Source organism: Rhinoderma darwinii, chromosome 1 (assembly GCF_050947455.1).
Source record: "Rhinoderma darwinii isolate aRhiDar2 chromosome 1, aRhiDar2.hap1, whole genome shotgun sequence".
NCBI classification, from domain to species: domain Eukaryota; kingdom Metazoa; phylum Chordata; class Amphibia; order Anura; family Rhinodermatidae; genus Rhinoderma; species Rhinoderma darwinii.
This window is the reverse complement of record NC_134687.1, coordinates 132,325,922-132,351,695: the sequence shown is the minus strand read 5'-3', so window position 1 is coordinate 132,351,695 and position 25,774 is coordinate 132,325,922. Positions and strand designations below refer to the sequence as shown.

The following is a 25,774-nucleotide window of genomic DNA, read 5'->3' as shown; positions in this document are numbered from 1 at the left end:
GGGCGTCAACTTATTCATGACGCTGAGCAGATAGGGGACCGGTTCCGTAGATTCTATATGGATTTATATACATCCCAATGTGATTACTCGGAGGAGTCATTGAAGGAATATCTGGAGGGGATAGCATTTCCGCAGATATCAAGGGAACATAGGGATTATTTGGATGGGGCTATCAATCTGGAAGAATTACAGACGGCTGTGAAGGATCTAAATAGTGGGAAGGCGCCAGGGCCTGATGGGATCCCACTGGAAGTGTATTCCCGATATTTGGATATCATTGGTCCTGAATTGCTCCAGATGTATACGACAGCCTTTGAAATGGGGGAATTGCCTACTTCTTTATATGAAGCTACCATTATTATTTTGCTGAAGCCGGACAAGGATGCTTTGGAGTGTGGATCTTACAGACCTATCTCCCTGCTCAATCGAGACTACAAGATATTAACTAAAATTTTAGCGAACAGACTTAACCATATTATAACCTCAATTATACATGAAGACCAATCTGGCTTTATCCCGGGGAGGTCCACGTCTGGGAATATTCGAAGGGCTCAGGCGGTTTCACAAGTAGGGAGGCAGTTGAATAGGCAATGGGCGTTGGCATCTCTCGACGCGGCAAAGGCCTTTGACTCGGTGGAATGGAGATACTTACACGCGGTTCTAACTAAATTTGGGTGCGGGCCTGAATTCTCCAAATGGATATCTATCTTGTACAAACATCCTAGGGCGAATTTGTTAGTTAACGGGGTGGGTACGGCTTTATTTGATTTGAGCAGGGGCACTAGGCAGGGATGTCTACTATCTCCTCTTCTCTTTGCACTAGCCATAGAGCCCTTGGCCCTTCGCATACGCCAGGACCATATATTCAGGGGTGTGAATATTGGCAATAGGGAGAGTAGGATAGGATTATATGCAGACGATATGGTTCTATATATGTCCGAGGTACACAAAACTCTACCAAGGGCTATTGACATTGTGAATTGTTTTGGACAGTATTCGGGTCTACTGATAAATTGGGCTAAATCGGCACTGATGCCTTTGTGGGAAGTGGATTGGCCAGATATATATTATAACCTGCCGGTAGTTAAGAGTTTTAAATATCTAGGCATTCACATCACTAAGCTTCCAGCGGAGTCTCATGACAAAAATATATACCCATTGGAGACCCTTTTTATAGAAAAATTTAGGGTATGGAAAACGCTGCCGTTGTCCGTGGCGGGACGGGTGAACTTAGTAAAGATGATCCTTTTACCAAAAGGATTGTATTTACTGGAACATGCGAATGGACCCATTCCGAGATATTTCTTTGATAGGTTACACTCTCTTACGGCTAGCTTTGTTTGGGGGACATCTCGAAGGAAGATTGCACTGACTAAGCTACAGCGTCCATGGGATAGGGGGGCATGGCACTACCTGATTTCTACATCTATGTTTTGAGTGGTCAATTGCGATACTTGAAGGAGTGGATCAGCAAGGGGGAGGAATCCTTTTCCGATTATGCTTTGGGACAGGTGCTGGGCGTTTCAGTCATGTGGCCGGTTTTGGAGATTCCAGCTGTAAAGGATCTGCCAGGCACAGCTTCGGGGTTAACTCCCTTAATTAATCAGTCAGCACCTGAATCTACATCCCTGAGACTGACTCCAGCTTCCACCACTCAGGCTGGCAGGCTTAGGAGTGGGAGAGCCTATCGCAGCCTGGCCAGACTCAGCTAGCTCCCGCCCTCTGTCTATTTATACCTGCATTTCCTGTTCCTCCTTGCTTGTTATTCTTTTTCGTGTGGTTTCCTGGCCCAGCTACAGCTCCTTCTATTTTGTTCCTGCTCCATACAGACCCTGGCTTACTGACTACTCTTCTGCTCTTCGTTTGGTACCTCGCACACTCCTGGCTTGACTCGGCTCGTTCACCACTCTGGTTGCTCACGGTGTTGCCGTGGACAACTGCCCCTTTCCCTTGCTTGTATTCCCTTGTATGTTTGTCGTGCACTTACTGAGTGCAGGGACCGCCGCCCAGTTGTACCCCGTCGCCTAGGGCGGGTTGTTGCAAGTAGGCAGGGACAGAGTGGCGGGTAGATTAGGGCTCACTTGTCCGTTTCCCTACCCCCCGGTCATTACACCAGCTTTGTTTAGAGGCAACCTGCTTCTGCTTCACAGACTAGCACATCAGGTGTGGAAGGCAGCAAAATTGATGTGTAGCTTTGGGGCTATGGAGGAAGGAACGCCGCTGTGGGATAATCTCATGTTCTCACATTTACACATGTTGGAGGGATCTGAGTATTGGAAGGGAAATGGAATCCAGTGTATGGGGGATGTGTATGATGACAATGTGTTGCTATCATTTACCCAGATGATGGAGAAATTTGGATTAAATCGCACCCAGTTTTACAGGTATCTGCAATTAAGACATGCACTGACCGCACAGTTCAAAATTGCTTAAGACACAGGGACCCAAGGGCATCATCTCAGCACTATACACCCATCTCCTAAACGCAAAAATTGAGACGCAAACGCTATCTGTGCAGATGGCATGGCAGGAGGTTATCCCCGGTATGTCAGAGGAGGACTGGATGGAGGCGCTGGAGTCTCCTTTGCTGGTATCTCCATCTGTTAATAATAGAATGACTCAACTGTACATTTTACACCAGTGCTACCTTACACCAACTACTTTACATCGTATGGGCAGGATGCCAAATTCTGAATGCCATAGATGCCATTCCTCTGGGGCTGACTTCATGCATCTCATATGGGGCTGTCCCTGTGTTAGCATATTCTGGGATGAGATATTGGAGGTATTAAATAGCATTGTTATGGTGCCCATACCCAAAACTCCGGAAGTATGTTTGTTGGGTTTGCTGCAGGAGGAAAGATGGACATTTCATATACGGGTGTTTCTCAGGGAAACTCTATTTCTGGCTCGGAAGGCTATAGCCCTGAGATGGATGGCGGATAAATCCCCCACGGTTGAGCAATGGAAATCACTAGTTAATACTGTCATACCGTTTGAGAAAGTTGTATACAGAAATAGGAAATGTGAACAGAAGTTTGGGAAGATTTGGGATGGCTGGCTCGCAACATCAGAAACCTTGGGAACGAGAGGGAGAATGCACTCTTTAATGCAGTAGAATCCAGGGAGTGGAAGGGAGAGAGAAAGAAATGAAGGATGTAATGTTATATTGGGTAAATATGTTTAGACCGATCTTTACTAAATATAGGTATAACGGAATAAACTATGATTAAACTTGGATATTTTCTGAACATGTAAGGCTAGGATGTACGGTATGATCTGTAATATGTAATGTATGAAAATGTATGGAATGATATGTGTTAAATTTCCACGTACTATTGTTTGATTTGCTGTAACATCGTATATTGTTTATTGCAAGCTTGGAGTTCAATAAAACGAGTTTAACCCCTTAGTGACCAACAGTACGCCTTTTTACGCTCCTCACTAATGGGCTTTAGGCTAAGGCGACACCTATTCACGTGATCGCTTTACCCTAAAGTAGCGCTGAAACGAAAGATCAGAGTTCGGAGCAACGACCAGAGACCATAACGAGTGGTCTCTGGTCACGTGATCGCTGTGAATCGCTATTTCGCGGCGTTCACGCTAAAGCGGCAGATCATCGCCATTTCTCTCTCCTGGAATAACTCCTTAGAGAGGAGAGAGAACGGGTAATTAGTGCGGCCCCCCCCTCCCACGTCCGATTCCCCCCCCCCCCCCCCCCGTCCGATTCCCCTTCATGTCCGATTCCCCCCCCCCCGGTCCGACCCCCCCCCCCCATGTCCGATTCCCCCCCCCAAAATGGCGTCCGCATGCGCAGTGCATAGCTTACCTGTGTCGGCAGCTGGCACAGCAACAATCAGGGACCGTTGTGACTGGTCCCTGATCAGGTGATCTCTGTGATAAAACCTATCACAGAGATCACTGACAGTTATTTTCATAACACAGCAAGGACATGGGCTGTGTTTCTCTCTCCTCCCATTGTAGTTGTTCTGAGAGGAGAGAGAAATCAGTCTGCGTCCTGTGCTGTGAAAAAAGAAAAAGTGATAAAAAATCATCGTTCTAATATATGCATATATATATATATATATAATATATAAAATCTATATTAGCGTCAGCGCTAGTTTAGCGTTAGTGCTAGTTTAGCGTTAGTTCTAGTTTAGCGTTAGTGCTAGTTTAGCGTTACTTTAGGTTTAGGGCTAGTTTAGCGTTCGTGTTTAGGGCCGTTAGAATTTATTTTACGTCTGTTATATAAAAAAATATATATATAAAAAAATAAAATAAGAATTTGTGTCGTTTTTAGGATTTTAGGTTTACTTTAGGGTTAGGACTTATAGGGCATATATATATATATATATATATATATATACATACACATATCTATAAATATGTCTCAGAGTATGTACAGCGCAGAGAAAGCCTACGCCTTGCTATGTTCCGACACTTCTGAAAGCGAAACAGACACCGCTTCAGAATTTGTTCCCGACAGTGACAGTGACGATTCTAATTCTACCGCTGAACCCCATAGTCCTATGGTGGTGGATACGTCAGTCGCTGTAGAGGTGTCAAGTGCAGGGCCGAGTGTTGCAGTCCCTCCCGTGATGTGGGATCCTGCACTATCATTTTCCCCCCAAGTACCCCAATTTGAAGCGACCCCAGGAATTAGTGTTGACGTCCAAAATTTTACCCCCTATAATTTTTTTAATTTATTTATATGTGATACGGTCCTAGACTTGATAGTCCAGCAGACTAATCTGTATGCTAGGCAGTTTGTTCTACAAAAGCCTGCGTCTATGTACTCCAGAATGTGGAGCCCCACAAGTGTCCCAGAAATAAAAAAAAATTTAGGCATTACCCTCAATATGGGTTTGGTTAAAAAACCCTCTGTCCGGTCCTACTGGACTTCTAGTGCTGTCCACGCTACCCCTGTATTTGCAGCAGTGATGTCCAGAAACCGCTATGAGGCCCTAATGCGATTCATGCATTTTACTGACAATTCCCAAGTACCCCCAAGAAGTGACCCAGCCTATGATCGGCTTAATAAATTAAGGCCATTAATCACCCTTCTAAGTGATTTATTTCTAAAGTTGTATACCCCTGATAAAAATTTGTCTGTAGATGAATCGCTCATGAGCTTCAAAGGGCGTCTTTCCTTTCGTCAATTCATCCCTTCCAAACGAGCCAGATATGGGGTGAAATTGTGCAAAGTGTGCGGGAGCACAACAGGTTACACCTGCGGTTTCAATATCTATGAAGGCAGGGACTGCCAAATTCATACCCCAGGCTGCCCAGAAACTATTGGCACCTCTGGCAAAATTGTGTAGAACCTAAATGGAGCCATTTCTGCACAAGGGGTACCACGTCTATACAGACAATTTTTATACAAGCGTTGCCCTTTATAAAGCCCTCCATGCTGCAAATACAGGGGCCTGTGGGACAGTACGGAAGAACAGAGTGGGACTCCCACAACAGTTGGTGTCCAGGCGTTTGGGAAAAGGAACATCCATAGCCCTTGCAAGTCAGGAATTGCTTGCAGTGAAGTGGGCCGACAAGAAGGATGTCTACATGCTGTCCACCGTACACACGGACACCACTGTGGCAATTACGGAGAGGGGGGCTACCACTGCAAAGCAGAAAACTGTCTGTGTAACAGACTACAACAAATTTATGGGGGGTGTAGACCTTTCCGACCAGGTGCTTCAGCCTTACCTGGTGAAGCGCAAAAATAAGGCCTGGTACAAAAAGGTAGCAATCTACCTCATCCAGGTTGCTACCTATAACAGTTTTGTTATTTTCAAAAAAGCCCAAGGAACGCTCACTTTCTTTCAATTTCAGGAGAAGGTCATTGAGCATCTCCTTTTTGAGTCCACTATACCGGCACAATCCTGCGAATCTGAGGATGTGCGCAGGCTTTCAGAGCGCCACTTTTTACACCCTATTCCTTCCACTGAGACCCAAAAATATCCCCAAAAAAGGTGTCGGGTATGTAGCAAGCATGGCAGGAGGAGGGATACCCGCTTTTATTGCCCCATGTGTCCATCAAAACCAGCCCTTTGTAACTACCCCTGTTTCGAAACCTTTCACACGGTTGCAAATTACTAGAATTTAACACACAAAAAAAAAAAAAATGGGTTGGGGGTCTTTTTAGGGAGTCAATGTCTTTATATTTTCTTTTTAGTTCGTGGGCTTTCCAAGTAGGGATTATTTCTTGTGGGAGAGGTTGTAGAACACATTTTTTTCAGACCGTGAAACTAATTTGACCCCTTATGATTTTTTTTATTTATTTGTGGGTGATCAAGTGCTGGAATTAATTGTCCAGTACAAAATCCCACATCCACAATTTTTTTATTTTGACTGTTCTTATGACTATGTCCTGCCACATACAGCTGTTACATTCCTAATTCTGTACCGTGATACGGGCATGATCTTTTTTTTTATTTGGAGGATCTCTAATAATCGAGCTGTTCCTTATCAATACACCATGGGCTTTGTTACAGTTCTTCTGGAAATACTGACATCATTTTGGGGATTAGTGATCCTTTACTGTTCCTATAGATGGTTTTGAACACTGTCCCTTTATATATTCTGTAGGTGATTGGTTGTTTTGTGCACATAGCGGTTCCTACCTTGCCGGGCAGGGGCCTGTTATGGTGTACCGCGTCACTTGGCACATTCGTCCCTCATAAGGATTGATGGAGCTAAAGAGACGTTGTATAACCAGTCACTGAAAAAAAAAAACCTTGTCATGGCAGCCCTGCAGGTGTTCTTCTATCTAGTGAACAGACTCGAGTTTGCAACATAGTTGGATACATTTTCCTCCATTTGTTTGAAGATATTGCCCGTCACTCCAGTACAGTTTATTTTTTCCTCTCTGACTGATTTTATATTAGGACAGAATTCTGTCCACAATTACATCATAATGGCACCAACTGCTTCTTCAGCAAGACATAGTCATAAGTACAGGCAAATACGTCTATAGCAACATGTATCCATTATGAATACACGGCTTCACTTCTCTTCTGTATGCCGCACAAATTTATTAATGTGGCATATTTCTAACAAAATAACCTACCACGTCTCCTCTATTTCATGTGGAAACGTAATAAGAGTTTGAAGAAAACATTATATACTCATAGTGTCTGAAATAATACCCATTATTTCCTCCTTTAAAAATTTTTGGTCCGCATTCCCACTACATCACTAGATGAATACCTTTAGGGGTTTAGTTTTTAAAATGGGGTCATTTCTGCGTGTTTTTTTTTTTTGCTCAGGCAGCTCAATGCCTCTAAATGCATGATATGGGGCCTAGAATTTATTCAATTGTGCCCTGAAAGCCAAAGGGTGCTCCCTCTCTTTTTGGCCCAGCCACACGTCTAATAAGCAGATTGGGACAACAATGGGAGTATTTTTGAAAACAGGAGAAACCGGGTGATAGATTTTGGGGTGTGTTTCTTCATTCTCATGGTCGCTTTACAAAGAAATCGGTCTTCAAACTGACACTTTTATGAAAAAAGTGAAATAAATTTTTTTTTCACCTGCTATTTATTCAATTTAGCAAAAAACTGTGGGGTCAAAATACTTACTACACCCCTAGATAAATACCTTAAGGGGTCTAGTTTTCTTAATGGGGTCGTTTATGGGGAATTTCTATCGTTCTGGTAGTTCAAAACCTCTCCAAATGTACAGTGGGGTCTAAAATATTTTCAAGCAAAATATGAGTCCTGAAAGCCTCCGATGGTGCTCCCTCCATTTCGGGCCCTGCCGTGTGTCCAGGCAACGCATTAGGGTCACAATGGGGGCATTTTTGAAAACAGGAGAAACAAGGTGATAGATTTTGGGGTGTGTTTCTTCATTCTCATGGTCGCTTTACAAAGAAATCGGTCTTCAAACTGACACTTTTATTAAAAAAGTGAAATTAAATTTTTTTTCACCTGCTATTTATTACATTTAGCAAAAAACTGTGGGGTCAAAATACTCACTACACCCCTAGATAAATACCTTAAGGGGTCTAGTTTTCTAAATGGGGTCGTTTATGGGGAGTTTCTATCGTTCTGGTAGTTCAAAACCTCTCCAAATGTACAGTGGGGTCTAAAACATTTTCAAGCAAAATATGAGTCCTGAAAGCCTCCGGGTGCTCCCTCCCTTTCGGGCCCTGCCGTGTGTCCAGGCAACGCATTAGGGTCACAATGGGGGCATTTTTGAAAACAGGAGAAACAGGGTGATAGATTTTGGGGTGTGTTTCTTCATTCTCATGATCGCTTTACAAAGAAATCGGTCTTCAAAGTGATACTTTTATGAAAAAAGTTAAATTATATTTTTTTATGCCTGCTTTGCATGAATTCTTACAAAAAAACTGTGGTGTCAAAATACTTACAACACCCCTTAATAAATACCTTAAGGGGTCTAGTTTTCAAAATGGGGTCACTTGTGGGGTTTTCCACCATTCTGACACCTATGAGCCTATGAAAACCTGGCTTGGTGCAGGAAAACAAAATGTACTACAAAATTTATATAATTATTACTTAACTTGTAAGTCTTCTAAATTGCTCAAAAATTATTTTTTCAAAATTGCTGCCAAAATAGAGTAAAGAGATGGAAATATATATATATATATTTTTTTAATTTGTTTTTATTAATTTTCCGTATAAACAACAAAATAACAACATAAAGTCATCTCAGGCGACTTAGTGCATTTGAAAAGCATATACCGACTTGCAAGTCAGGCAGATAAGTACATAAAAAATAATACATTCTCTGTGCCTTTATACAGAACGAGAGTTTATACATGTCATTACCACGTCTCCATTGTGCTTATCTCGTCTCAGCGAGGGAACAATCGTGCACTTTAGCCCCCTTCTCGGCCACACAACCGTGGGCCATACTGCTCGGACACATAACCAAACATAGAAACCAACATACTATCAGAAAATAAAACCTTCATTGCCCGCCGCCTCCCCTGTTTACCACGTGTCATCCCCCCAGTCCTCCTTTCAGAAGTCTGTTGCATCCATTTCCTGTCCCCCGCTGTCTACACTCCCCCCTTCTACACCCTATCTCAGGCATGTATGGAAGTCCTACTGCAGAATATCCCCAGCCAGCCTCCTCCTCTGATACCATGTAGTGGGTTGGAAGCAGGTATGTATTTTATCTTTTACTCGTTGGGGTAGTAGAGAGATAAAGCCCTCCCAGATCTGAAAGAAAGTCTTAACCCTTTTTTCCTTCTGGTGTGAAGCGTCCACCCAATCCATCTTCATCATAAAGGATAATTTGTGGCGCCTGGGTGTGGTTCCACACTTGCAGTATTGCCTTCCTGCCTGCTGCTGCCAATAAATGTAGGATGCGAAGTTCGTGTCGGGTATGATCCTGTGTGCCTGTTTCCACATACCCCAGTATTGCCCATTGGGAGGTCAAAGCGAACTGACCCGTCATGTTAGTCTTTGCAAAGTCTCCAACCCTCTCCCAGAACTCCCGGATACGAGGGCACGCCCATAGGCAGTGGTACAAGTTTGCCTCCGTCTCACCACATTTAAAACAGTCCGAGGTCTCATACAGTCCCATCCTGTGGCCCCTTTGGGGTGTAATATATGCTCGATGGGCCACCTTGAGCCACATTTCCACATATCTTGCTGAGGGCAAGAATTTGTGCGCAAAAATTGTGGCCTGTAGTATAACTGAAGGGGTTAAAGTCGCATCGTCTGCCTCCCATTTCGCTAGGCCTGAGTCAGGGGTACTATATTCTATGGGGGGATGGAGAAATTTGTACAATCTAGATATTCTCGCAAGATGTGTTCCTGGCTCTAGTATCAGTGATTTAAAAGGGGAAGTCCATTCCTCAGGTGAAATGTGACCCAGCACCACCTGCGCATAACTCTGGGCCTGTATATAGTTAAAAAAGGGGAGAGAGATGTGTGGATATTTTATTTGTAAGTCCTGTAGGGAGAGCATTGTATGGAGCGTGGGATGCAAGAGGGCCCCCAAGGAATTAATACCATTATCATGCCAGGAGGTAAAAATACGGTGTGAGGTACCCTGCTGAAACCGCAGGTTCCTGACCAGGGTCAGTGCTGGAGAGAATTGGGTGTCTAGGTGTAGCATGTGGCGGATCTTATGCCAGGTCCTCCAAATTGTAATTATGAGCGGGTTGACCCTAGAGTCAGTAGGCAACATGTCATATGGGAGATGTAGAAGGTTTATAAGGGATATCCCCGGAGTAAAAGACTGATCCACCTGAGGGGTGGTGTAGTATGAGGTGCCTTGTGCCCAGTCCGATATCACCCTTGCCAACGCCGCCAGATTATAAGTCCTAATGTTGGGGAAGTTCAGACCGCCGTTAGACCTGTGTTGTTGTAAAACATGAAATGGGATTCTCGGCCCCCCGCCCAGATAAATTCCCTGTAGAGTTTATTTATAAGCTTTTCATCCTTCGGTCTCAAATACACAGGCAGGGATTGAAAAAGATAAAGAAGTTTAGGGAATTCCACCATTTTCAGTAAATTTGCCCTGCCCATGAATGAGAGAGAGAAGTGTTGCCAAGATTTCAATGTGGATTCTAAGGCTACAAGATATTTAGAAATATTGCAGTTATAAAGGGTAGAAGGCGCTCTAGTGATCTCAATTCCCAGGTATTTTATCGAGGAAATGCACCATTTCAGGGAGAACTGCGATGACCATAGGGGCGTGCAAGGGCCTTTTAGAATTAAGGCTTCACTTTTATCCACGTTCAGGGTGTAGCCGGAAAGTTTCCCCAGCGTTTGTAGCTCCTCCAGGGCCCGGGACAAAGTGTGCCTGGGGTCCTTGAGCACAAGAAGAAGATCATCCGCATATGCCGTCATCTTCAATTCGTATCTCCCCAGATGTATACCCCTGAACGTGGATGACATGGAAATGTGGTATAATAGGGGGTCTAATGACATGTTGAATAGGATAGGGGAGAGGGGACAGCCCTGTTTTGTGCCCCTGAATAAATCTATCGTTTGAGAAAGGTGTCCGTTAACAAATAGGTTCGTAGTGGCCTGCGTCTGTAAGGAGTGCAGGTACGTCAGAAAGGTCTGACCAAAATTCCTACCCCGCAGCGTTTCGTTTAAAAAGGGCCTAGAGACCTTATCAAAAGCTTTTTCAGCATCTAGACTGAGTAGCATGGTCGGAAGTTGGTCAGCTTCCTGGGCCCGCACTGTCGCAGCAATCACCGCCCGAATGCTTTTAGAGGAGTATCTGCCAGAGACTAACCCCATCTGGGAAGGGTGGGCGATTGCGGGAATGAATGTCTGTATACGATTAGCTAAAATTTTGGACAGGAGTTTGTAGTCCTGATTGAGCAGGGAGATAGGTCTGTAGGACTGGGGTAAGACTGGGTCCTTATTTGGTTTAGGGATAATTATGGTTCGAGAGTAAAAAAACGAGTCTACTACCAGGTTGTTGCGATAAATGTCGTTGAGTAAGCGAGTTAGATGTGGGACTATGTCTGGGGATAGCATCTTGTAGTACTCAATCGTAAAACCGTCCGGCCCTGGGGATTTGTGGTTGTGAGAAGAGGAGATAGCTAGGCGGACTTCCTCTTCCGAGATGTCCGCCTCTAAAAGCGTGTTTTGTTCCTCAGAGAGCCTAGGCATGGAAAGAGTTTCCAAAAAGGCCTTCACTTTTGACATATCAGTGGGAGCTGCCCTGTAGAGGTCTTCATAGTACTCCGCAAATATTGCTTCAATTTTCTCAGTTTCCGAGTGTAGTGCCCCTGAGCGTGTGTCCCTTGCCAAAAGCACACGGCCCATGTTGCGTGGGGGTCGCGTGAGATATGCCAATAGGGATCCTACCCTGTTCCCCCACCTGTAAAATTTGTTTTGGGAGGTCTTCACCTGCCACATTGCGTGCCCCTGTAAGAAAGTGTTCAGCAGGCCCTGCGCATCTAAGAATTCTTTTTTAGAGTCAGGGGTGGGGTTGCCCGCGTGTATGGATTGTGCTCTAAGGAGATTAGATTGTAAATCGAGAAGTTGGGTCTGTGTTTTCTTACGTTTTAAGTTTACATAACTTATTATATGCCCCCTCATCACTGCTTTAGAGGCCAACCATATCAAGGCTAAGTCATCTAGCTGCTGAATATGATCATGGATATAGTTATTCCAGTGTGTTTTTAGATAGCTTCTGAAGTCCTCTGACTCATAAAGGTACGATGGGAATCTCCACAGATTCGTCCGGGGCGTAGGGGGCAGCCCCTCTAAGGTTAGGGACACAAGGGCGTGATCTGATATGGCGATGGGTCGGATATCAGTCCGTGTCACTCTTGAGAACAAGTCTGTAGTGAGCATTATGTAATCGATTCTGGAAAAAGAGTCGTGTACTGCAGAGTAGAAAGTATAATCTCTCACTTGCGGATTATGGAGTCTCCAGGGGTCACATAAGGAGAGATGTTCCATGAAGAAGGCCATCTGCGAACTGGGAGGAGAGTCAGCATGGTCTCCACCCGATCTATCGAGGGGAGGGTAAGAAGCTAAATTATAGTCTCCAGCCACAATCAGGTCCGAGCATTCCCTTTGCAACAAGAATTCCAGTAGTTTAGGATAAAAACCGTCAGTCGTCAGGTTGGGGGCGTAAATGTTAAGAAGAGAGTACGATTTGTCAGCTACAATAAGTCGGATGTACACAAAATGGCCATCAGGGTCAGAATACCTATCTTGGATGGAGTATGGCAGGCCTTTCCTGAAATATACAGCGACCCCACGTGTCTTGGTGGAGTACGTGGAGACCACTGGCGCATCTAACCAGGATGCCCGGATAGGAACATAGTGGTCCGTTCTCCAGTGAGTTTCCTGCAAACAGATGATATCTGCGCATTGGCGCGTTATATGTGCGAGCACTTTGCGCCGTTTTTCAGGGGTATTCAGACCTGCCACATTCCATAACACTATGTGTAGGGTGGGGGGTGTATGGGACTCATGTGATGTGCTTATTAGGGTACTCATCCTGTGTCTAGACGTATGACTTCTGACAATATGATCCAAACGCTATTACGACGCCACTTCCCGTCCCAGCGAGCGCGAAGTGTAGTCAGCATACAAGAACGGGGGGACCGTTTCCGGTCACAAGAGGCTACAGGTAACCTAAAAGAGAGAGGCGGCAAGCATGAAAACCTAACAAAAAAACAAAATAACATCATCATACAAGTAAATACATTACATTGAGTAAGGTGGGTACTATAAACCCTCCCCCATCTACAGGTGAAAAAACACAGATAGCTTCCATAGAGCAAACCAAGGATCTCACGACCCATTTAACCAACAAGAAGCCAATAGGCCAGAAAGTGAACAGTCTCCGCCACAGTATAATGAATACATATCAGTCCGCCACCGCTGGAGGATATCTTCTGGCAGCTTCCTCCGGGGAGTCGTACAGCCGGGCCCGACCATTCTCCACCACACGTAATTTTGCCGGATATAGCAGCTGAAAACGGATATTGTGGTCATGGAGATGTTTACAGATTGGTGTGAAAGCTTTGCGCTTCTGGGACACTTGAATGGAAAAGTCCTGAAACATTAGGATTTTGTGGCCTTGAACCCGAAGCTCTGGGGCCTGTCTGTACGCCCTGAGGATCCTTTCTTTAACTGTCCAGTTATGGTAGCGGGCTATGACAGCCCTCGGCCTGCCCCCTACACCCTGGTCTCTGCTCTGTCCCAGGCGGTGGGCCCGCTCAATGGACAGGGGATCTTCCGGCGTTTGAACTCCAAGAGCCCTGGGCAGATCAGTAGACAAATATTTGGCAAGTGTTTCCGCCGTAACATCCTCCGGGATACCGACGAATCGCAGATTATTGCGCCTTTCTCGATTTTCCAAATCATCTAATTTTTCTTGCAGTGTGTGAATAAGGGCATCTTGATGGGTGGTTAGACCCTCCAGACGAGTCCCCTCCGTCTCACAGGACATGGTTCTGGTCTCCAAGTCCCCCAGCTTCTGGGAGTTTGCGGTCACCTGAGCCAGCACCGTGTTAATAGAGGATTGTAGAAGGTCCAATCTTTTGTCAAAGATAGGGATGATGAGGCGGGATACCTCTTGTGCCACTTCAGCGGCCTAGGTGTGCATTAACGATACTTGGGAGGACGGACTCGGAGGCCCTGAAAGATTTGGTGGTGTTATGTCTCCAGACACTGACTCGCCGGAAGGCGTCTCCTGGTGTGATTGTGCGGCCGCCACGGCCAGGCCCTTTGATGAGCCCTTTCCATTTTTCCGCTGTGTAGACTGCATCGTGGAGGCTGTCGCGGCAGAAGGAAGCGCCGTCGAGGAGGATCGGGTGGCTCTAGCTTGCCCAGATTTATGCAAGTACTTGTCCATCCAGCAGACGGTAAAGGCCAAGCGGGCCGAGAGCTTTTATATACGGGATAAGTGCACTGTGGGGGAGGGCCGCTCAACTCACATATACAGCGGCATGAAGATCATCAAAAGCAGGAGAGGGTCCCTCAGAAGACCAAACACACGTCCCAGGAGGGATTTGCTATGGTTATTCCCACCGCTCTTCGCAGGTCTCACCCCAGGATGTCTAGGCAGTAGGTGAGATAGTGGCTATGTCAGCAGAAAGATGTAAATTAGGCGTCCATACAGCGTTTCAGGGTATGATTTGCCATGCAGACTTTGTCCCCTCTCAGTGGGAAGTGGGTGCAGGGATATAGAGCAGTCCTGTCGTTATGTGGGGTGTTATGGGGTCCTCAGCAGCCTGCAGGGTGTATTCGCTGTGTGGCAGGGTCTCCTAGCAAGGCGATAGGGAGATATGTGCCTCCTCCCCCCCCCCCGTTTGACTTATCTGTGCCGGTCCGGATCGGCTTGCCCACCGACTCCCTTCTCTCCTCGATGTGTCCTCTCCGGTGCGGCAGCGTCCTCACATCTAAGCCCTGCTATGGGCCGGGAAGCAGGCGTTCAGGTCCGAGGGCCGCCCGTGCTCTGCGATCTCCCGCCTGCAGGGGAAGCGCCACGTGGTCCGCTCTCCAAGATGGCGGGGTCCAGCCTCACCACCGCGCGCGGCGTCTCTGTGCCCACTCTCCGGGCCGACTTCCAGTACCCTTATGTCGCTCCCGCGACTCAGCAGACCGGGCTCCTCTGCTCCTGCCCGAAATCCGCCCTGTGCAGCTCCGGTATCCCGTCTGCCGGGCCGAGTTCTTAACAGCCTGCGGGAGCTCAGCTAAAATGCGGCCACCTTGATGCCCCGCCCACCGGAAGTCTCGGAAATATATATTTAATAAAAAAAATTGTACAGTATGTATGTACATATGTGACATATTGCAGTTAAAAATAGGGAAAAATTATAATTTTTACAAAATTTCTTCAATTTTTCTATTTTTTAAGTTATTTCCGCAAATCGTATCAGTCTACTTTTACCACTAAAATAAAGTACAACATGTGACGAAAAAACAATGTCAGAATTACTTGGATATTCAAAACTTTCACAGAGTTATTCTCTGATAAAGTCACACATACCAGATTTGACAAATTTGGCTTGGTCATTAAGGTCCAAACAAGCTTGGTCACTAAGGGGTTAAAAAAAAAAAAAAAGGAAATTTCTAAGTGACCCTAAACTTTTCAACGGTAGTGTATATCACGTTCGTCTGAATAAGCCCTAAGGCTGGGTTCACACGTGGCGGAATTGCACTTGAATTCCGCTGCGGACACTCCGCAGCGTTAATCCGCAGCGGAGCCGTTTCTCCATTGACTTCCACTTCTATTTAGCAGTGTTCGTTTAGACGATGCGTAAAATTCTGCTGCGGAGCATAGGCTGCGGAGCGGAATTTGCTGTCCGCAGCATGCTCTGTCTGTTGCGGACCAGTGGCGGACTGGTTGCGGACTCATGGCGGAATTTCTCCATTGACTTCAATGGAGATTCTAAATTCCGCAATGAAGTCCGCAGCTGTCATGCACATGTTATGTGTGGTGCGGATGCGTCTTGCTTTTTTGACATGACATTTCTTCATTCTGGCTGGACCTATGTATTTCTAGGTCTACAGCCAGACTGAGGAAGTCAATGGGGCTCCCGTAATTACGGGAGCGTTGCTAGGAGACGTCAGTAAATAGTCACTGTCCAGGGTGCTGAAAGAGTTAGGCCTCATGCACACGACCGTAGCCGTGTGCACGGCCGTGATTTTCGGGTCGGCCGGCTGCGGACTGTCAGCGGACTGTCAGCCGCAGGCCGCCCGCACATGCACATGGCCGCGGCCATTGTTTTCAATGAGCCCGGACCGCAGAACCGGGCCGTAATAAGACATGCCCGTTCTTTCTGCGGTCCGGGCTCCCGGGCCGTGCACGGACCGCAAAAACTACGGTCGTGTGCACGGCCCCATAGAAAATAATGGGGCCGCAATTCTCCCGTGGATTTTCGGGGGAATTGCGGCCGCAAAAACACGGTCGTGTGCATGAGGCCTTAAGCGATCGGCAGTAACTGTTTCTGCCCCCTGGACAGTGACTACCGATCCCAATATACAGCAACCTGTAAAAAAATAGAAGTTCATACTTACCTAGAACTCACTGCTTCTGTCTCCAGTCCGGCTTCCCAGGATGACGTTTCAGTCTAAGTGACGGCTGCAGCCAATCACAGGCTGCAGCGGTCACATGGACTGCCGCGTCATCCAGGGAGGTCGGGCTGGATGCCGAAAGAGGGACGCGTCACCAAGGCAACGGCCGGTAAGTATGAAATTCGTTTACTTTCACTAGGGAAAGTGCTGTCCCTTCTCTCTATCCTGCACTGATACAGAGAAGGGAAGCACTTTTCCCGCAGTACGCAGCAGCTAGTCCGCATCAATTTACTGCACATTTTGGGCAGATCCGCCGCAGAATCTGCAACGCAGATTCTGTGCGGCATTGATGCGGACAGTTGCGGAGGAAAACCGCCACGTGGGGGCATGCCCTAAAAGTGTAACAAAATAAATAAAAAATACACATACATGGTGTCGTTGCGATTGTTAACACATTAATTAAACCGCAAGGTGAACGGCATACAAAAAAACCCCACAGAAAACAATGGCGAAATAGCTTTTTTTTCCCTTTAACCGCCTCAAAATAATATAATTTAATCAATAAGTCCCATGAAATCCAAAACAGTACAAATGAAAACTACACCTCGACCCTCAAAAAACAAGCCCACAAGCTACATCGATGGAAAAATATAAAAGTTATGGCTCTTAGCCATCATATGGCTATGTCGGCGAAAGAATAAAAAATAGGCCTGGTTGTTGAGAGAATAAAGGCAGCATAGTTTGGGGACGGGTCCGCTCTACTATCAGCCAACAGCAAAAAAATATTGTGCCATTTGGATAATAGAGTCTGATAAGAAATACGGCGCATTATTCATGAGGGGAGCGCTCACCAGTGACTGCCGACAGCCGTGTATACATGCAGTTACACGGCAGCCTGACCATCACTAGTGAGAAGTGCGGGGGAGCCTATGAGACCGCTGTGTTTTTTTATTAGGCTCTGCAGCAGTTTTAGGACAAATGTCCACAATGCATATTACGTGCAGGTTTGCCGCGCGTATTTTCATGCGGTAAATCCGCCGCATAATACAGTACCAACAAAGTAAGGAGAAATTTCAAGAAATCTCATCTACACATTGCAGATTTTTCTGCAAGTAAATTGACCTGCGGTGCGTATTTTAAAATACGCAGTATGTCAATTTATCTTGCATTTCCGCTTACGAATTGTTTCTGACTAGATTTAAAAAAACGCACCTATTTCCGCAACAAAATTTAAAAACTGCACCTAAAAAACGGATTTTACCTGCAGAATTACCCATGGTTTTGATGCTGATCTTCCTTACCAAATTCTGCAAAGTGTGCATGTAGCCTTATGCCTCATGCCCACTTCTGTGTGCCGTTGAACGGCCACTAATGACGGTTCCGTGAATCATGGACCGCACACGGATGGCTTCCGTGTGCAGCTCGTTGTTTCACGGACCAAATCAATGCAAAGGCCAAGATTGTTCCGTCAAAAACGGGCAGGAGTAGGACCTGCACTACTTTTGACGGAACGGCCGCACGGTTCCGTTAAAACAATGGAAGTGTGCATGGCCCCATTGAAATGAATGCTTCAGGGTGCTATCAGTTAAAAAAACGGTTAGAACCCTGACAAAAAAACTGAAGCGGGCATGAGGCCTTAGGCTGGGTTCCTACGTAGCGTAAATGCTGCGGAATTTCCGCAACGGAATTCTGTGTGGAAATTCCGCAGTATTCACAGTAGCCGCAAAGTGAATGTGATTTAGAAAATCTCATGCCCACGCTGCAGAAAAGAACGCAAAAAAAAAAAGTTGTGCGGAAAGTGTTCTGTGGTGCGCTTTTTAATTCCTCAGCTTGTTAATTTATGCTGCCGGTTCTGTGCGGATTCTGCGTGTTTGGCGCATTGACTTCAACGGGGAGTAGAAATTCCGCAACAGATTTTTGTTGCTGTTTTTACAGCGTTTACGCAGTAAAAATCGCTGGTGGATCCGCAAGTGCACATGCGCTTTGCGATAACCAATGTTTAACACTAAATCCGCAGGTAAAAGCGTTTCCGCAGCAATATAAGCAGGAAAAACATCCTATTTGGTGCGGATTTAAGATTTACCAGCGTTTTTCTAGAGATTCTGCTGCAGATTTTCTGTTGCAACAAATCTGCAGCATATCCTGTGTGTGGGAACATGCCCTTAGGCCTCAGGGTATGTTCACACGCAAAATCAAAATTGTCTGAAAATACGGAGCTGTTTTCAAGGGAAAACCGCTCCTGATTTTCAGCCGTTTGTTTTAGCAACTCGCGTTTCTCACGGCTGTTTTTGGAACTGTTTTTCTATAGAGTCAATGAAAAACGGCTCCAAAAACGGTTCAAGAAGGACCTGCACTTCTTTTTCGCGGCCGTTTAAAAAAACGGCTGCGTAAAAAAAATGGCCCGTCGTAACAGAACGCCGTTTTTCCTATTTAAATCAATGGCAGATGTTTGGAGGCGTTCTGCTTTCCATTTTTCGGCCGTTTATGGCCCAAAAAACGGCCGAAAATAAGCTGTGTGAACATGCCCTTATTCATGTAGTTTTTGTGCAGTATTTTTTAAGCCACAACCAAGAGTGGATTAAAAAAAAAAAAAGAGAAGTAAAATCTTTTCTAAGTCCCTTTATGATCCACTCCTAGCTGTGGCTTCAAAAAGTGCAAAAAATAAAATAAAAAAAAATGCACCAAAACGGCATTGTCTGAATATTGTCTGTTGCGGTTTTTGGCCACAGCTGTGGTTATCATACCTCCGAACTTTTGAATTCGGAAAAGAGGGACATTTTAAGCCACGCCCCTAACCACGCCCAATATCGCGCATCAACACGGCCAGATCCTTCTGCAAATAACACCGCACATTGTCACTGCGGATCTCTAGACTGTCTGGATATCACAGATATTATGGATCCGGTTATATCGTCTTTATTTTACTTCTATCTTGGGTATAACATTTGTTCACAGCCCCCCTGTAGATAGCTCCACACACAGCCCCCTGTAGATAGCTCCACTCACAGCCCCCCTGTAGATAGCTCCACACACAGCCCCCCTGTAGATAGCTCCACTCACAGTCCCCCTGTAGATAGCTCCACACACAGCCCCTGTAGATAGCTCCACACACAGCCCCCTGTAGATAGCTCCACTCACAGTCCCCCTGTAGATAGCACCACTCACAGTCCCCCTGTAGATAGCTCCACTCACAGCCCCCCTGTAGATAGCTCCACTCACAGCCCCCCCCTGTAGATAGCTCCACTCACAGCCCCCCTGTAGATAGCTCCACTCACAGCCCCTGTAGATAGCTCCACTCACAGCCCCCCTGTAGATAGCTCCACACACAGCACCCTGTATATAGCTCCACTCACAGCCCCCCTGTAGATAGCTCCACACACATCCCCCTGTAGATAGCTCCACTCACAGCCCCCCTGTAGATAGCTCCACACACAGCCCCTGTAGATAGCGCCACTCACAGCCCCCCTGTAGATAGCTCCACACACAGCCCCCTGTAGATAGCTCCACTCACAATCCCCCTGTAGATAGCTCCACTCACAGCCCCCCCTGTAGATAGCTCCACTCACAGCCCCCCTGTAAATAGCTCCACTCAAAGCCCCCCTGTAGATAGCTCCACTCACAGCCCCCTGTAGATAGCTCCACTCACAGCCCCCCCTGTAGATAGCTCCACTCACAGCCCCTGTAGATAGCTCCACTCACAGCCCCCCTGTAGATAGCTCCACACACAGCCCCCTGTAGATAGCTCCACTCACAGTCCCCCTGTAGATAGCTCCACTCACAGCCCCCTGTAGATAGCTCCACTCACAGCCCCCCCTGTAGATAGCTCCACGCACAGCCCCCCTGTAGATAGCTCCACTCACAGCCCCCCCTGTAGATATCTCCACTCACAGCCCCCCCCTGTAGATATCTCCACTCACAGCCCCCCCTGTAGATAGCTCCACTCACAGCCCCCCTGTAGATAGCTCCACACAGCCCCCCTGTACATAGCGCCAGACAGCCCCCCTGTAGATAGCTCCACTCACAGCCCCTGTAGATAGCTCCACTCACAGCCCCCCCTGTAGATAGCTCCACTCACAGCCCCCCTGTAGATAGCTCCACACAGCCCCCCTGTAGAGTGCTCCACACAGTCCCCCTGTAGGTAGCGCAACACAACCCCCTTATAAGAGGTAGCCGGCCCTACTGCTGCCACTCTCCGCTCTTTCACTCACCGTCAGAAGGCAGGAGTCTTGCGGCGGTGTTCTCACTGGTGTCGATGCCGGCCCGGGAGTGGACCAGTGCAGTCACCTGACATGTCACCTGACCGGTGAAGTCAGATGACTGGACTGGTCCCCACTCGGGCCGGCATAGACACCAGTGAGAACACCGCCGCAAGATTCCTGCCTTCTTTTGATCGCTGCTGCAGTCGTCTGGCATGTTGGGCGCCTGTCCGCAGTGATCAGCTGTTTTGATACAGCTGCAGTGCCCAGCGGGACATTTTGCAGACCGCCCGGGACGGCGGGACAGCGGTGAGAAACCGGGTTTGTCCCGCCGGATCTGGGACGATTGGGAGGTATGGTGGTCACTACATGTGTAGCTTGAAAGAATATGTAAACCTTTGAAATCAACTTTTTTTTTTTTTAACAATGTATTATGTGATTATTTTTTTTTCATTATTATTATGTGATTTTAATTACTTTTGAGACAGCTTCTATGTAAGATGTATCTTGCAAAGCTGAATTCGTCAGGTCAGCAAGACTGACGGGTCGGCAGAAAGCTGGTACGCAGGATCCAGATGTTATCGATCACATCTAAGTTCATGAACATAGATGTGATCAATAATAGCTGGATCATGCGTGTCTACCAGTGTTCACCGCAGCCGTCAGTCCTGCGACCTAACGGATTTGCCTTTGAAGACAAGATACATCTTCTATGTATACAGAATACATAGAAGCTGCGTCTTTAAAATTAGAATTTTTTTAAAATAAAAAAACATTAAAAAGTTGCTTAAAATCACATTGTTTTATTATAACAAAAATGAAGTTCAATGGTGCACATGGCCTTTAACTCGCGTGGTTATAGCCATGTACAACATTTGTAGCATCTATCTTCAGCAGTCCCATAGAGAATGAATGGCGCGGTAGCACACATGCGTTACCGCCACTCAGTTTATTCAGGGCACTCCGGACCCTCGTTCTCTTGATCGGTGGTGGTGGTGGGGTGCTTATCACTTATACTGTGGATAGGTGATAGGGTGTATTGGTGGGATAACACTTTAAGCGATGTGTGATTTACATTTTTTGTGATTTACATCATGTTGCGTCTGTTGTGAAGACAAGTTCTGAAGGATTATTACAACGTTTTTATTTCATAATAACCTTAGAAAAATGCAAGTAGGCTGCAAGCATAAGACACTGTTCTATACAGGAGTTGGCAACGTATTATGGAACATCCGCTTTTGACTCCGTGTGAACAGTGCCTTACACTTTCTCTTTCACATTACATGCAAAAGGCCAAACAGCAAGAGGCTGCAAATCACCGGCGAGGGGCGGGGCTTACAGTCACTGAATAAAAAATAAATAAATTGAATATGCCGAGCGCTGATGATTGGATGGTAAGAAACGTCACATCTAGTGGAGTATTTTCTTTGACCGCAGAGGGACACGGAGCCGACAGAAGACGGTCACGTTACACTTATTTTATGTGGCAGTGCATCATGGGAAATGCGGTTCTGTCTGCGGCAGAGGTTCTGTGTCTCTCTGCATTTAGGACTACATTTCCCAAAAGCCAATACCGACATGGTGCGTCCTTGGCCAATAGGCTCGATGGACCTTTGAGGACAGAGTAGGAAGTAGCAGGACAGGAATATGGAGGAAAAGGAGTATCCAGACTTGTCACACTGGAGCAGGTAACCTGAAGTGCTGCCTGCTACTACCTGTACTGGATATAGAGACCGTGATCAGATGTACTAGAGGGAGGCCCCTAGATCTCTGTAAATGGGAATGAGACCTATGTACATAACAATCCTCCCTCACATAGATCAGCCTATTGTCTATATGCCTTCTATTCACACACATGTCCTTAGGAAGGTGGCTGTGAATGACAATCCTGCGATAACGGCCTTACAGACCCCATCAATAGTCATGGTGATGTTAACATTGGGAGGGGGTTCCCTTTGTAAAGTCACAGAGACCCCGACTCATCTGAAGCTTCCTGGGATGTCCCATTAAAGTTCTAGTATGCCCCACAGATACCTATGAATGGTTATGCATCGGCTAAATTTACTGCTATATAGACAGGCCAGTGCATTATATCTTAAAGATAAAAATCACAAGTTAAAATGTTTTTTATGGGATTGAAAAAAAATGCAAAATAAAAAAATGCATTAAATCCAATTTTTTAAGAATATTTGTCAGAAAACTTGACAGATATGTTATAGAGACACGGCAGAAGTTTTGATGGGGGGGGATCTGTGTGGCGAGACCCCCACTGATTGCTGGAGCGGACGAGTGTTCTGGGTCCAGCTATCCTTTGCATTGTCTCCTCTCCTTAGAGACATGTATTGACTATGAAAATGATAAAGATTATACACAGATCTTCAAGGAGAGCGAAACCATGCCGACCGAGCGGAGCCAGCGGCGCACAGCCCTGGTACCCCTTTGTACTAGTACTTGGTGAGGGTCTCAGAACTTGGACCACACCGATTACAATTTCTCACGTGTCAGTGTTTTTTTATTTATTAAACCAATGCTGCATCACAGTAAATAAAGTATATACATTTTTGGTAAACCCAGAACCACCAGCACAATAAATGTAAGACATTTAGGGCCTGTTCACATCTGCCTTGGAGGCTCCATTACCTTCGTCACAGATCAGGAGGAAAACAATAGCGCAGCATGCTGCACTTTTATTTCTGGCAAAACCACGGGCACCCTGATGGAAACACAACGGAACTCATTAAAGTCAATGGGTTCCGTTGGGCGCCGATGGTGTCTGGCGCTTTCCGTATTTTCATTGTTTTGCGCCTCTGACGGAGCAGAACAACAGATACACCAACTATTTAGTGTATGGCCACACGGAGCGGCCCTGACACGGTCGCAATGCGGCCAACAACCGTGCTGGCACTATGTACGTGCGGCTGTCAAATGCCTTGTTAAGGGGTATTCTGGTTACATGCTCATGCACACTGCCTCTCCATTCATTCTCTATGGGCCGAGTGCAGTGTTTGGCTTTTTCCAGCGCTGCCATAGAGAATGAATAGGGGGTAACTTGTAACCTGCAAAATCGTGCGGCCATAAAGGGTGTATTAATTCATGGACGCACGATTTTGTAGATAAAGGGACGGTTTACCCACATTAACGTGCGGCCACTAACAGGCTGTTTGACAGCCGCACGGAACATGGTGCCGGCGCGGTTGTTAGCCGCGTTGCGACCGTGTCAGGGCCGCTCTGTTTGGCCTTACCCTTAGGTCAGTATTTTGCTTTAGTATTTGTAAGCCAAAACCAGGAGCGGGTCCAAAACACAGAAGAGGTACAAATCTTTCCATTATACCTTTCTTTTCCACTTCTGGTTTTGGCCTACAAATACTGATGAAAAATACTTCTGTGTGGCCTTATGGTGAATGGGTAAAAAAAAATCCTCTATAATGTAAATGATATGCAATCCTATATATACACCACAATGTTTGTATATACACAAAGAAAAAAAGCAACTCCTCTTGCAAAAAACAAGGCCTTAGGCTAGGGTTACACGGCGACTTTGGCTGAGACACAGGTCGCACGGCTGAAGATCGCTGTGTCACCCTGCCTGCATTGCAGTAGTGAAAGAGGATGTGGTCACTTTGGGACCCGCAAGTTACCGCAACACCACAGTTGCAAGGAGTCCAGACCTGCTGAACTTCTTGCAACTTTCATTACCTGCGATGCAGGCAGCGCGACAAGGCGATCTGTGGCCATTCGACCCGTATTGTGGTCAAAGTTGCTGTGAAGCGATAGCTTAGTACATCTTTGTTGACAAAAAGTGTGAATGTAAGGACACAAAAACAAAATATCGAGGATAAGATATCCAGTATTCAAAAATCATAGAAACTATTCAAATACAGTGCCACACCTTTCCACAGGTTGCGTGGGGTATTGCAGCTAAGACCTATTTACTTCAATGAAGCTCAGCTACAATACCATGCTGTAGTTTCTTTCTAATCCAGTACAACTCATTTAACCCTGTGACGTAGAATTACGTACATGAACTGTATGTCATTCTGATTGCGCGGGCAAGCTGTGGGGCACCCGGGTGTGACTGACAGACAGACAGGCTCTCACGGGAACGGTTAGGATAGGAGATCGCTCTGATCCTTGCCATTTAACTCCTCAAATGCCATGTCAATAGCCACTGCGGCAATCATGGTCCACCATGGCCGTTCTGGTATTGAGGGACAGGGTTAGCCCCATTTAGTGTTCAGTGTATACGGAAGTGGTTCGTAAAGTATGGAGATTTGTTGTTTTTTAACCTGGTCTGTCCTAACATTTCCTTGCGCAGCGGGGTTAGTGTATATTGAAATGATCAATGGATACTCATTTATTAGATATCTCTGTACCATATGTGCCATACTGAATTACAGGAGACACGGTTAGATCTGAAATCCATTTACATATTTCTTGCCAAATGAGGAAACGGCACACGAGAAAAGTAGAAAAACCTTCCTCTTCTAGGGTTCATTACTGTTTTAGGCAAGAAATATGTAGATAGAATATTGACCACAAATATGGACGTTTAGACACCCCACGTGACCTCTCGAGGGGCTTTCACCACCAATAACTTCATATACATTCCTCTAAAAAGCTCATTATTACGACTATCATTTTATGTGCATATCCTCTGTCACGTTTCAGTGGGTGTTGGCAGATGATTATTTATTATTATCAGTAAGCGTAGGTTCACACATGGCAGATTTATTATTATCAGTTAGCGTAGGTTCACACGTGGCAGATTTATTATTATCAGTAAGCGTAGGTTCACACGTGGCAGATTTATTATTATCAGTAAGCGTAGGTTCACACGTGGCAGATTTATTATTATCAGTAAGCGTAGGTTCACACGTGGCAGATTTATTATTATCAGTTAGCGTAGGTTCACACGTGGCAGATTTATTATTACCAGTAAGCGTAGGTTCACACGTGGCAGATTTATTATTATCAGTTAGCGTAGGTTCACACGTGGCAGATTTATTATTATCAGTAAGCGTAGGTTCACACGTGGCAGATTTATTATTATCAGTTAGCGTAGGTTCACACGTGGCAGATTTATTATTAACAGTTAGCGTA

General features: G+C 46.0%; 1 protein-coding gene across 1 annotated transcript in view; it reads left to right on the top strand.

The window, feature by feature from the left end:
* Positions 1-22,188: 22,188 nt before the first annotated feature.
* MMAA (metabolism of cobalamin associated A) overlaps positions 22,189-25,774 on the top strand; it is a 39,862-nt gene continuing 36,276 nt past the window's right edge. Inside the window, exon 1 of the mRNA XM_075860381.1 lies at positions 22,189-22,362. The gene's annotated coding sequence lies outside the window, so the exon portion shown is untranslated. The remainder of the gene's footprint in view (positions 22,363-25,774) is intronic.